This window comes from Eublepharis macularius, chromosome 3, assembly GCF_028583425.1.
Source record: "Eublepharis macularius isolate TG4126 chromosome 3, MPM_Emac_v1.0, whole genome shotgun sequence".
NCBI lineage: Eukaryota > Metazoa > Chordata > Lepidosauria > Squamata > Eublepharidae > Eublepharis > Eublepharis macularius.
Genome location: NC_072792.1, coordinates 46316153 through 46330405, shown reverse-complemented (window position 1 = coordinate 46330405; position 14253 = coordinate 46316153). Strand labels below are relative to the sequence as shown.

The 14253-nt window shown below is 42.2% G+C and overlaps 1 pseudogene; it reads left to right on the top strand.

Annotated features, from left to right (window-relative positions):
- Positions 1-6819: 6819 nt before the first annotated feature.
- Positions 6820-14253, top strand: part of LOC129326201 (gamma-tubulin complex component 3-like) — a 54241-nt pseudogene continuing 46807 nt past the window's right edge.

Genomic DNA, 14253 nt, shown 5'->3' with positions numbered 1-14253 from the left:
TCCCTCAGCATGCTCCTCTACACGATCCAGGTCCTGGTCAGTTCACTCGTCTGAAGAAGGTGAGATCCCCCGCAGAAGGCATGTTCCATCGTTCTCTGAGAAGGGAACATTATTACCCTCAAGGTGAGACACTGGTATCAGAGAGCATTGTCCAGTTGTGAGATGGACACAAGGAAGACTTCCTTCATGGATGTGATGTCATGGGAACTATTGCCTGCACCTTCAAGGAGATGTCATTCCTTCTTAGGCTCAAGGATGAGATTCCAGCTATCATAGCCAGATGTTGAGGAGGTCCCCTATTGTCGCAGGAACAGCCCTAGCCCACCCTCGGAGATATTCCCTGAGGAGACTGTGGGGGAGACAGGGGAGATATTGCCAACTGATGACTTCAGGTCATACAGAGACCAGTTACTGAGGATGTCCAGGAAGATTTTGAAGATACACAGGAAGTTTTGAAGATTTATGCATGACAGGAAGGTGTACTGCTATTTGGGCTTTCCACAGCACCTCGTGTCTTCACTAAATGTGTGGCAGTGTTCATTGCATTTTTGAGAACTCAGAATTGTTGCATATCTAGACGACTGGCTGATCACAAGCCAATCTGAAGAAGATGTTGGCAGATAGGTTCAAATAAACTTGCAAACGTGTTTAAGATTGGGACTGTCAACCAAGAGTGGCTTTTAATCACGCCCTAAATAAGGCCTTTCTTTCTGTAGAAAGTGTAAATAAGATAAAGGGTTTGGTTAGGATGTTTCAAAAGTGTCGCTTCCATACAGCAAGAATTCAAACCTTGCTGGGATTCATGATGTCAGCCACGGCTGTGGTCCCTTTTGCTAGGCTGAAAATGTGAGAATTGCAGATATGGTTTATTTCTGTGTTCCACAGTGACAAGGACCCACAGGATAAGAAGTTTTAACATCCCTAGGGAGACTGTAAGGTCACTACAGTGGTGGCTGGTACAGTAGATGCACATTAGTTGAAAGGGATTCAGTTTGGACACTTAATAACCAAAGTGTCCATTACTACTGACACCTTCAACATAGGATGAGGCGCTCATTGCAGAGATTCTTATACTCATGGGACATGGGATGACACTGAGAAGAACTCTCATATTAATCTGCTTGAACTAAAAGTGATCCATTACGCCTTAATTTTGTTTTCAGATACAGTGCTAGGAAAGTCTGTCTTAATTTTCACAGACAATTCGACTGCTATGTTCTACATCAACAAGCAGGGAGGCACCACTTCAAGAAGTCTGTGCAGGGAAGCCATCGCAATCTGGACTTGGGCAATGGACCACACAATTTGGCTACAGGCAGTACACATACCAGGAGTAGACAATGTGATCATGGATCACCTCAGCAGATTAGGAGGCGATTCACATGAGTGGCCCATAAGGGATTCCTACTTAAATCCTATTTTTCTAAGATGGGAATTCCCAGACTTAGATTTGTTTGCGTCCAGAGAAAAATGGAAGGCAGAATTATTTTGTTCAAGGGGAGGCCAAGTCCATGGTTCCTTAGGGGATGCCTTCCAGCTTTGCTAGTCAGACTAGTTTTATTACATGTTCCCACCGATCCCGTTGATATCCAGGGTAGTAACCAAGATACAATCAGACCAGGTGAGGGTGATTGTTATAGCACCGTATTGGCCCAGACAAACCCTGGTTCCACGGGTTAATGAGACTACAGAGTCAAATTCTTCACTTGCCCATAAAACCGGACCTCCTGTTGTGGAAGGGAATCCTTCACCACGACATATTGAGACTCAGACTGACTGCATGGCTGGGGAGACGCTCTCTGAGGGAGTAGCCCAGGTCATTCTGAATGCCAGACGACGGTTGACCAGACACTCTTATAGGCTAAAATGGGACAGATTTAAGGCATGGGTACAGGACAGAAATTTAAGTGCTACAGATTGCACATTACCCACAGTTTTGGGATTTTTTTTTAGACCTCAGAAAGGTTTGTCTAAGAGCCAAAACACACGAGAAGAAATACCGAGGTTCAGCACGTGTTCTCTTACCTCAAGGTTTGCCGGGATCTGTAGGCGTCCTGGAAGCTTAAAGTTTAGCATTTACAGAGCAGCAGGGAGGGAAATACAGGCGCCTGAATTTCCCTTCCCCTTCCTGCTGCTCTGTAAATGCTAAACTTGTTCTCTTACCTCAAGGTTTGTTGGGAAGTGTAGGTGTCTTGGAAGCTTAAAGTTTAGCATTTACAGAGAAGCAGGAAGGGGAAGGGAAATACTTCCCTTCCTGCTGCTCTGTAAATGTATTTCCCTTCCTGCTGCTCTGTAAATGCTAAACTTTAAGCTTCCAGGACGCCTACAGATCCCGGCAAACCTTGAGGTAAGAGAACACGTGCTGAACCTTGGTATTTCTTCGCGTGTGTTTTGGCTCCAACTCTTCAGTTAAGATGTATTTGGCAGCCATTTCTGCATGGGCAGCGTATATGAAGATGGGCTCCAGCAAAGTTCCATGCAGCTCACAACCTGGATGGTGAAGAAACAAAGAAGAAATGGTGTATGCTGTTATGATGATTGTCTTTGATATTTTGGGTTTGATTTCGGCAATTTTGATGGTAGGGCATTTGGCACACCTGGTGTTTCCTTGAGGTATGAATTACCAGGGGGAAGGAACAGTTCATTATTGATAAGTTTTGTCAATTTTTTTTCATCTCTTTTGACAGTTACCGGCTTGAGTGGTTTGATAGAATAGTATGGCCTTGCATTTGAGTACCCAGGGTTCCACTGGTTTCTCTCTTTCCAGTACTTAGGATAAGTAATATAATCAACAGCCCTTTTGTGCAGCCCAAAATGGAACATGCTTTTCACCTAGCAATTTTAGGAAGAGAACCAAATGAAGTTGGGATAAAAACAGGCCCTCTTTGCAGTTGTATTATTATATACATAAGGGTTTTTAATATCTGTTTGACTCCTTTGATGATGATGATGATGATGACGACGACGACAACAACAACAACATTCGATTTATATACCGCCCTTCAGGACATCTTAATGCCCATTCAGAGCCATTTACAAACTATGTCATTATTATCCCCACAACAACAAACACCCTGTGAGGTGGGTGGAGCTGAGAGAGCTAGAAGCTGTGACTGACCAATTGCATATTTCACATCAGCCACCCCGTACAATGATACATGTTTCAATGCAGCAAGGTTTGTAAGCCATTCCTTAATTCTCAATGTATTGAAATATTGTTTAAATCTTCTTAAAAACTGACATTAAGCTGATTGATGCCACCTGGTCCTCTTTATATAAATGAGTTTTCATGAGTAAAAAGGCAGAACTGTGATGTGTTATTAGGATACAGTGAGAGCACCTGGAAGAGTGACGGGATAAAGCCTTGGTGGGTTTCAAGTGGATCCCAGATTGATTAAATGGGTATATCTATCCTTTTATTCTAAGGCCCTCATGACTGTGAATCTCTTCCTGTTACAGATGCTATGTTCTGTTTAGGTAAAGAGGATTTGCCCTTTTGGCTTTCACCTTTACTTCTACAGTGGAACTGTTGATATACAGCTCTGGATTAAGGATGGTTTTTTCAGCCATTTTATGGCCCAATAGAAGAAATTGTTTAGGACATTGCAGGACTTGTGTGAATGAAGCCACTGGGGTTCTGTTCACATTTGAGAGAAGAGCTCTTATTGTTAGATCCAGTTAAGAGTGTTTAAACTTTGCAGCTTTTATGGTGGCTGATTCCACACACGTTGGATAATGTACTTCCAATCCTCTTTATAGATCATTTGGAACTGATTTTTTCGTGTGCAGAACAAAAAATCTACCTCAAACGATTGATAAAGTACATTGAAAGTGCATTATCCAACGTGTGCAGAATCAGCCGGTGTTTCATAAATGCTGCAAAGCTCTCTCTGAAAATCCAGGCTTGTCAGAGTTTGATGTGAATGTCCGTCTTTTATGGGCAAAAATTTGCTTGCCCATCAGGTAAGGACCTTCTCTTAACAATCAGGAAGTGGATGACATATATTATTTCTGTAGTGCTATTTCCGTATCAAATTGGTTTCCAATATGTCAGGGTTGAGGCATTTAAGGGATAATAATTGGAGAGACAGAAATCAAGTCAGCATTATATACTGGTGATTATTATTATTTTTACAGGCCTAATTTATACAACTTCCATATTAAAAGATCTTCTTGGTGATTACAGGATTCTTTGGGAATGTAAAATTGGTTGGATAAAACAATTTAGACAGCAATGCTAGTCTGAGAATTTTTTAAAGTGGCTATTTGTCTTATACTACCTTTTTCACAGCCCATGATAATTTAGCACTAAATGCCTCTGAAAGGTAGAGGATGTGGTTTTGTTGAAAATTTACCACTGTATTGTTCAAAATTATTGGGATTTAAATGGGAGAAATCTTTTACACTTTAGACTAAAATTGATATCCAATTATTGAACTCTGGCCTCTTAAGTGTACATGACTTTGTATTTTCTGGAGTTGTTTTATGGAGGAATTTCATCCAGCAAAGGTACATTTGAAAGAAAGCAAGTTTCTTTATTAGAGATCCATCAGTATCAGTGCACTCAGACTGCAGCATTGGCAGAAGTGATGTAAAGGGGAAAAGCAATGTTAGTTATAGGGCAGGATTCCCACCTTGGGATAGGGACCGTTAGAATTTAGGCACACAGGGCCTAGGAGGTTGGAGTGGGTAGGGAAAGAGAAGACAAGGATGACCTCCTGTCTCAGGGAGCTATGGCTCCGACCGGCACTCCCAAGTCATACAATATGTGTACAGTGTATACTCGATGCAGCATTTTGCTCTCTTTATGTGACCTGTTGTAATTCAAGTAATAGCACAAAAGGGAGAGGTTCCGAGATTGCACAACACTTTAATCTAAAAAGCCCTCAAGAACCTACTTATCACACTACCAGGTGTGTTGCATTAACAATATACAATCCAACTAATACACAAAATAGCAATATATTTGTAGTATGCAATTATACACCAGTGAATCACCATTCATATACAATATACACTCATAATCATTTACACATAGTCCTCAATCTGTTTTACAAGAAAACCAAATCACAGGTGTTGGAGCTCATAGCAACTTGCTACAAGGATCTGAAATGGTCTGTATTATGCAGCCTTTCTGCTTTTCTTAGGGTTCCAAAATGGTTTTCACTGCCATTTCTCTACACAATACTTTTGACACGTGTTCTTCTCATGTTGGGAGACTCATTGTTAGCCGGGAAGCAGAGAGCTGGAAGGATTGCTCCAGAGGAGACATATTCTCTCACAGCCCTCCGATGCCTCTGGTATCTCCCCTTCTGGAGCCTTTGCCGAGGTTTGGTTAATTCAAAGTTTTAAGCAGTGAGGGTGGCAGGATAAAAGCTCTGGAAGGGGAGGCAGTCAGAGGCGGCGGAGGGCAATGAGAGAATCCATCCCCTTGGAGTGAACTCTGCTGGCTCTGTCTTTCAAAACTAAGCTTCTTGGCTAACATTTTGTCTCCCGATACTTGACAGACACATGCCCTGGTGTTTCATGTAGAGAGACTCTTAGTTCTCTCTCAGTTCTCTGGATAATAGGAAGACTTAGTTATAGATAGTAATAAGACAGAGCATTCACTGTGAAAAATTTTGACTTCTCCAGTTTTTTGTTGATTTTTACCTCAGGACTCCAGTGTGGTTATAGAGCAGATAAGGAATTTTCCAGATTAATAATCTAAACAGGAGAATAAAAGGGATCTTACTGCTATTATACCTTCTTCCCCTTGAGTAGGAAGGCAAGGAAGCCTTAAACCCTCACAGTTTGCTTCCTGGGTGACAGCTTGCCTACCAGATCTGAAATGTTTTGTAGCTGTCTGAGTGCTTAACTGGAGATAGGAAGATTGTGATATGGTTTTATTTATACAGACTAGAAAGTATTCCATTTCAGTGAAATTGGTTATTTTAAAAAAAATTTAGGAAGAATGGTGTAGAGATATTTACATTCCCTTTTCACGCATTTCAAAAGGCAAAACAAAATCTACTGTAGAAATGTATGAAGACGTATAAAAATAAACTGACAGTTAGAAACAATGATATAGCATAGACATGGCTTTTTTCTGGGAAAAGAGGTGGTGGAACTCAGTTGGTTGCCCTTGGAGAAAATGGTCACATGGCTGGTGGCCCTGCGTGGTGTGGAGGGCAATCTCAACTCCCCTCTGTCTGGAGATCAGGGGGCGGGGCCATCAGCCATGTGACCATTTTCAAGAGGTTCCGGAACTCTGTTCCACTGCGTTCCAGCTGAAAAAAAGCCCCAAGTATAGATCATTAGACTTGGTTTGTTTTGTTCATCATAAGCATTTGTTATGGCAAACTGCATGTAGTATTACAGACACTCAGGTGCCTCAGTGCCCTGAAATAAACAATTTTATCATGAATAATCAACAATATTAATACAAGAGGAGAGGATGTAACCTAAGTACAAGTGAATACGAACATTTGCAGTTTACTGGACTTACAAGTCCAACTGCTGTTTTTTCGTAGTTTCTGCACTGCCACCCAGTGTTCACAATACAGAAATACAGCATGATATGACAAAATCTGAATCCATACTACCTTAAAGAACATATTTTCCAAGGTATAAGCTTTTGTGAATCAAAGTTCACTTTGCCAGATATCAGATATATCTAATTACAAAGTGAGCGACTCACATTAGTTACCAAACTGCAATGCCAGGCAGAGGTATCTATATTCGGAGAACTGGGCAGATATGCAGGAAAATATAGCTCGATGAATCAAATGGCAAAATTTCCAAAGCAGCCTGATGGTGACTGAGCATGCTTCAGGAAGCATGGATTGCAGGCAGCAGATAAAGGGAGTTAAAGATAAAACAGCAGAAAGAGATGAAGAAAATGACTTGCTCAAACTCATAAAGGCTTCTAGATGCTTGGAGGGTAAGATTTGTGTGTGTGGAAGGGAGATTAATTTTTTTTTTTTAGATCTCTCTGCTCTCTCAGTAATTCCTCATAACAGTGTGTAAGCTTTCAAGTTCTCAAGAACTCTTCTTCAGGTTGGATGTTACAAAATAAACATCGTACTTATGTACAGAGTTTCAGTGGTAGCTGAAACTATTACTATTACTCTGACAGCTGGATCCCTCATACCTTGGATTTACCCTTGTCAAATGCCTTTTAGAAAAACTTGGAAAACACCACACATCTTAACATTGAATTAAGAGGTCAAACAATAATTATAGTCTTTATAAAAAGAGAAGGGAAAATGTAAAAGGGCTAGCTGTAACTGCAAATTGAGAGTGAGGATATTTTTGTAAATTCTAGTACAAGTAAAGAAAAAATGTTTTTTTTCCCATACACTTTACAGCTACCCATGTTTTCGGACCAAAAAGGTAGACTGGACAACAATGCATCTCAACCAAGGCAAATTTTTAAAGGCAGTGATTCTCGGTGTCTTCAAGGTGACCACTGAAGGCTTCATTTCTGCCTCACCTGACAACTGCAGAAAGGTGGTAGTGACAAGGAGCCGTGGTGGAGCTGGCCTTACAGTGCAATCCTAAAAAGAGTTACTCCAGTCTAAACCTATCAAAATCTATGGGCTTAGAATGGAGTAACTCTTCTTAGGATTGCATTATGTGTGCATTTCTCTCTCTTACTGTCCTATCCAAAAGCCTATGTTGTGTGATGTGAACTGACTGGATTGGGACGTTTAGACCTGGCCTGGATTTTCATTGGCAACATGGAGATACTAGTGTGCAGAAAAGGCTCTGAAGTCAGAATAAAACAGCCCTTTCTGTCTTTCTTCAGCCATCTCCATTGTTGTAAGTAAACAGGTCTATTCTAGCAGATTAACCTGCTGTTAACAGCATTGTAATTTTCTTTCTGTTTTTTTCTCTTTAGGAAACAACATGGCCGTGAATTGTGAGGCAGGCTATAGAATGATAATTTGTGTCATGAACTGAGGTTTCTTAATTGCTAGCCATTTAGTCATGCCATGCTTTATAAAAATGCATACATTGTATCCTTATAGCAGAGGGGCCAGGAACAGAGTCTGGGCACAATATTAACAACCATAAAATTAGTAAGTGCATCTTACGATTATACATAATGTGTTTGTATTGCTATAAAACGTCACTAATATCCCTCATAATTATAATAAATAGCTATTTCTAAAAATCATTTAAAACAATTTATCTACTTTAGGCGCAATACCACAATTGGGGTCAGTTAACTTGTTTAATTCAGTGTTATTGAAGGATCATGTCAGTCAATGTAATTTCTTCCAGAATAGCCCTATCGACATCTGAATTCAATTTGAAGACCACAGACTGTATCAAGGATACAGATTTAGTTAGTTTGATTTTGGAAGAATAACAGTACAACATATTCCTAATTATTCAAGAGAACTGATTGCCATTACATCTTATTTCAAAGAAACATAGTGAGTAAATGTATATAACAGCATCTTTGGCTGCAAGGTCGAAACTAATCCCCTGGAACAAAGGAGACTAGAGACCATGAATGTATTTCAGGGTGAGCTTTAAAATGCATCTGCCTGTTGCTATGAAAACACATGCTTCAATAGATTAATTCATTCAAAGTGACATGTGATCTGTTGGCTTCTTTGCAGCTTCTGCTGATGTATCCATTTTACAATAGGGCTCAGTATGCTCATTATTTGCTATTTAGGAACTGAGTCTGCCTATTAAGCACAATACTTGCAAGTGTTCTTAGGACCAAGATGTTACCTGCTAGCTATAATGTTATTTACATGATTTATAATCTGTCTTTTGCATTGAGACTCAAGGCAGATTACACAATGTAGGTCAAATGCAATCAAGAGGATGGGACATCCAATAAAATGCAATAAAAGCAAAAAGCAATGCAATCTGAAAACAAGCACAAACCTGAAAGTGGATCTGAAGCAAAGCTCTATCATTTGTCTACTAGTAGCCTCAGGTATTCTTCACATTTCAGGGGCTTGGGCTACAGTCAGCTTTTAAAAGATGGTTAATAATGGATTATTACTGGGCCAGCAACACTGCTTTTTGGAAAGATGGAGATTAGTGGAAGGTCTTGCACTGGAGGAAGAGTACTTCCACATCTTTTTTCTTCAGTTTACAAGAATGTTAAGCAATTGTCATTCTGTGGTGCCCTGCATCTGATTTCTCTTCCATTCCTGTGTTGGGATTACTGTATTGCAGTAGCTCTGAGACCACTGGAGTCAAAAGCTGGAAACAGTAACAAGTGTCATCACATACATATCCAGATAGATATCTATCCACTGGATTATTCTTTTTAATTCTAAGCAATAAGCAGGGGCCAGAAAGAAGTCTATACTGCTTGGAAGGAGCAAAGAAAAATTGAGGAGGAAGGTTGAGAATAGCAACAATAACAAAGTCAAATTTGCCAAATTAGGTACCGAAACAGCCTTGACGCTTAAAAAGCACGTTAAAACGTGTTAAAATTTCTTGTACATATAAAGTCAGCATAACAAAGATAGGCTAGAACCTTCCTTATTTGCAAATTTTAAAAAAGGGAAATAATGATTTAAATATGTATCCACCGCCGGGAATCTCAAACGGTGAAATCTATTATTCATTCTCCTCCTGCATATATATCTTATTGCAGTGTAAGTTTTCATGATGTTTGTTTACATAATGATGCTATTAGAGTTCGCCTAGTCTCTTAGGTGCCACAAGAGTTAGTGGGGGGCTATAACATAGTTATCCGCGGCTAATAATCCCCGCAATGTTCCGGTAAAAACTGGGCAGGACCACACAGGGTAAGGCCGACCAGAGTTTAGGAGGAAGATTGAGTATTGATTTTGTGTGTAGAGGCTGCGAAGCCGGAGAATCACCTTTGCAGATTTCCAAAGTTACAGGATGGAGAGAGAAGGGGGGGGGGCTTAGACCTAAAAAAGCGAGCCAAGATGACCAGGCACATGCGGCAGCCCATATTTCTACGATTATTATGCCTAAAATGTGTAGCCGTGTAAGTTTGTCTGTAGCAGTGGAAAAGAGCAACTGACACCAAGAAATCCCCCCCTTTGGGGGAGGGGATCCGCGTGCTCGCAGAATAGGGTTTAAAGAGCATCATTCATGTCTGCTCTGTTGTCGGAAGGGTGAGGCGAAACGAGACTCCCCCCCCCTCCCCCGTTGCTTCGACTAGGCCGGTTTGCCCCTTGGAACTTCCTTGCCGGGCTCACTAGTTGCTGGAGGGAAGGTGTTCTGTAGGCGCCGTCCGGACTGCGGAGCATTGGGGGCGGGGGCGCGTTTGAAGCCTTCGCTCTTCCCCTTTTCGGCGGGTCCGGTTCAAATGGCGCCCTGAATAGCAGGCCGGGCGGGAAGACGGAGGGTGGGACGGTGGTTCCTCCTCCTCCTCCCCGCTGGCGCCAATGACAAGTCGGAACCAGAAATCTCCCGGTGTCCTGCTGCAGACGCTGTGCTGCAGCATCCTGGGCACGAGAGAAAGTAACCGGGCTCCGTCTCCTCTCCCACCCAATGAACCAGGGAGGGAGGGAGAGGCGGGCTGGTCTTTCATCCTCCTCGGTTGCCTCACGAAGGGCAGAACTGGCTCCAGCCAGGCTCCCAGCCTCCGCCTCCCATGGGCTTCCTCCCGCCCCACGCAATGATAACGGGCCTCGGGAAGGAGGGAGCGGGTGGGGCTGGGTGGGCGCTCCCTTCCCCTTCCTCAGAGGCCCCTCACCTGGCTCTCGAGTTGGGAGTTTGGGACTCCTGATTCCAGGGCATCAAACTAGGGTACTGACGGGGTCATGGGTGCTGTGAAAAAACAAACGGGTGCAGCAAGTGTTCTGCCCACAGACCCTCTGAAGAAGGGCCGCAGGAAAAAATTAGATTGAAAGGCATCTGGTTCGGTACAGGAACCCTGAAAGTGACCTGACTGGTCTGCTGCTAGGCTACCTTCTTGAAGGCTCCTGAAAAATACACAGATTTTTTGTTGTACGTTTGAATTATGGAACTGACCCAAAATTTGAGTGTTGCAATAATACTGTTCGAGTCATAGGTAGTCAGAAGAGTTTTGAAAGACATGTATTGAACCAATGTCATTCCATGTATTCTGTTGGTTGGTCACAGTACTCACCACCACAGTTTCTAACAGCATTACAAGACTTGCTTATAGAATGCGTGCAACTGGTGAAACAAGCGCTGCTTCTACTCTCTGTGTTGGTATGCTGAGGCTTATAGTGCTGTAAGCTGGTATGGATGGTGTTTAGGAAAGCCCAGTGCTGTACCTGGTAGTGAAGATGTAATGTGTTTGCTCCGTTGTATATGTTTCCAAAGTCATGTTTGAACAATTGCAAGGAGATCAGGGAGTTATTTTCTTAATATAACTTTGTCAACATGCATTTCCAGCAGTTTTTGAAATAGATTATCAGTGAGAATGAAATGCGTACAGATGAATTATTGCTTGGTTTTAATGCTCATGGGTTAACTTTTACCATGTATGTTCTGGTTCATTGGACGGGCTGAATTACGAGTGATAAATAAAAATCACAAACTGTACTTTCCTTAGGACCAATCATTCAAGTACTTGTAGAGGGATTTAAGCTTTGTTTTACCTGCTGAGGTTATTCAGCACATATTTCTCAAATCTATGCCGATTATATCCACCCACATAAAAGAATTGGGTCAAACACTTTTGTTCTGTGCAGGAAAACAGTACTTTCATGTTCGTCTGTTGTAAATGCAAAATTCTCATGTGTGTACTTGCCTCTATTTATTAAAAATAATGTTGTACCTTAACAGTCTGTTGTTACATGTTGAATTTTTGTTTTCTGTTTCAGCTGATGTAGCCCAACAGTTTCAGTATGCAATGTGAGTCATTGGAAGCAACTTTACCCCTACTGTCCCAAAACATTTTTCAGCATGTGTGTTTCCTTGTATTTCTGTTGAAGCATCTTAAATGGTTATCATTTGGTGGTTGCTTTCACTGAAGTTCTAGGCCACCCCCGTCTAGATTATCCAAACTCACTAGCTCTTAGAGATGAACTGGATGTCCTTTATCATCTGTTGGCTTTCCCCCGAGAGTTTAGTTTAAAAACTGCACTGTACTCTTTTTTATATTATGCACCACTATTCTGTTTCTTTTCCCATTCAAGTAGAACTTGTCTATTTTGTACAAAGTTAATTTGTCCCCAAACATTCCTCATTTCCTAAGAAACCTAAATTCTTCTGTTACCACTGAGTCATCCATGCATTGTAACTCCTAATTTAGTTCTTTTTAGTTGACCTTATCTGTGAAACAAGGTGGTATTGGGGCTTTAATCACCTGCTCAATAACCTAAATTTTCCTGTTGTATCATGCAATTGTTTTTTCTAACATGCATCATGGCCCCAGATATCTCTTCCACACAACTTGTCAGCCAGTTTAGGCAGTATGTGATATCTACAACTTCCCCTGCAAAGTTGTCAAAGCGACTGACATAAAACAATCTCTATATTCCTTAGTACTAAATCTGCTACTGAGAAAGATTATGCAACAGGAATATTCATGATATAAAGGCCAATCAGGAACTATATAAAATCCTTTTATATGTGGTTTATACTGCTTGGACTTTAATAAATCCGTAACTGAGGTTCTGGTTGTTGATTGAATGGATAATGCAGAAAAGATGAGGAACCTGTGTAGCTATAAGAATATTTGAAAAGTTTTGGAATGATGTTCAATATCAGGAGAGATGAGGAAATTCTTCCAAAATTCCCATTACTTTGGAACAGTGTTGAAGGGGGATTTGTTTTAGAGTACTCTGTGAGCCAATTCACCCCCCCCCCCAGCCAATAACCTCACAAAGAATTTATTTATTTATTTATTTATTTATTTATCGGACTTCTATCCTGCCTTTCCCATAAACGGGCTCAGGACAGGTTACAACAATAAAACATAATTTACATATAAAAAGAATAAAACAGTGGAAATCCCATAGCAACTACCCCCTGCCAGTAAAACACGAAGGGGTGGGTAAAAAGAGGGGGAACAGGTATTTTTGATCAGGCGGTAACTCATATGGGGGGGGGCAGATGATCAAGCTGTAACTCCTGTGGGGGGCAGATTATCACATGGCCCCCCTGCCAGGAGGCCAGTTGGGAGGCTTTCTGAATGACTGCTGATCTGGCCTCAAATATATGCCTGGCGGAACATCTCAGTCTTGCAGGCTCTCCAGAACGATAAGAGATCCTGGTGGGCCCATGTATCCTCTGATAGAAAATTCCACCAGGTCGAAGCCAGTCTTGCCTCCCTGGGGCCTGGGACCACCAGTATCTGGCTGATCTCAGCACTCTGTGGGGCACACATGGTGAAAGGTGGTCCTGTAGGTATGCTGATCTCTGTCTGCTAAGGGCTTTAAATGTTAAATGTTAAAACCAACACCTTGAATTTTATCCAGAACTTCTCAGGGATCCAGTGCAGCTGCTGCAAGATGGCAGTAATATGCATCCTATATGAACACCAGTAAGGACGTGTGCAGCAGCATTCTGGACCCATTGTAATTTCTGAGTCAAACCCAAGGGGAGCCCTGCATTGAGCGAGTTACACTAGTCCAATCTGGAGGTGACCATTGCATGGATCAGTGCTGTTAGGTCCTGGGTCAAGAGAGATAGGGGGAGAGTTGCCTGGCCTGCTAAAGATGGAACAAAGCAGACAGAACCAGTGCTGCAACCTGGGCCTTATTGACAGGGAGGCATCCAGTATCACTCCCAGACTCCTGACTGTTGAAGCAGGCATGAGTGGCGCCCCATTGAAGGCCGGGAGCTGGATTCCCAAATCCAGTGGCCTATGATCCAACTACAGGACCTCCGTCTTCACAGGGTTCAACTTCAGTTGACTCTTTTTCACCCAGCCAGACACAACCTCCAAAGCTCTTACCAGGACATCTGGGGCAGAGCTGGGCTGGCTGTCTATCAACAGATACAACTGCATGTCATCTGCATACTTGTGACAACCCAGTCCAAATCTTTGTGCCAGCTGGGCGAGGGGGTGCATATAAAGGTTAAACAGCAAAGGGGAGAGTATCGCCCCTTGCGGGACACCGCACTCCTGCAGGCGGTGCAACAATAGCTCTTCCCCAAGTGCCACCCTCTATCCTCGACCATGGAGAAAGGAGACAAGCCACTGTAAGGCTGTCCCTTCTATCCCCACATTGGTGAGGCAGTGGGTCAACAAATCATAGTCGACTGTGTCAAACGCTGCTGACAGATCAAGCAACACCAGCAGTGCCGCCCCGTCCCGATCCAGTTGCCTACGAAGAACAT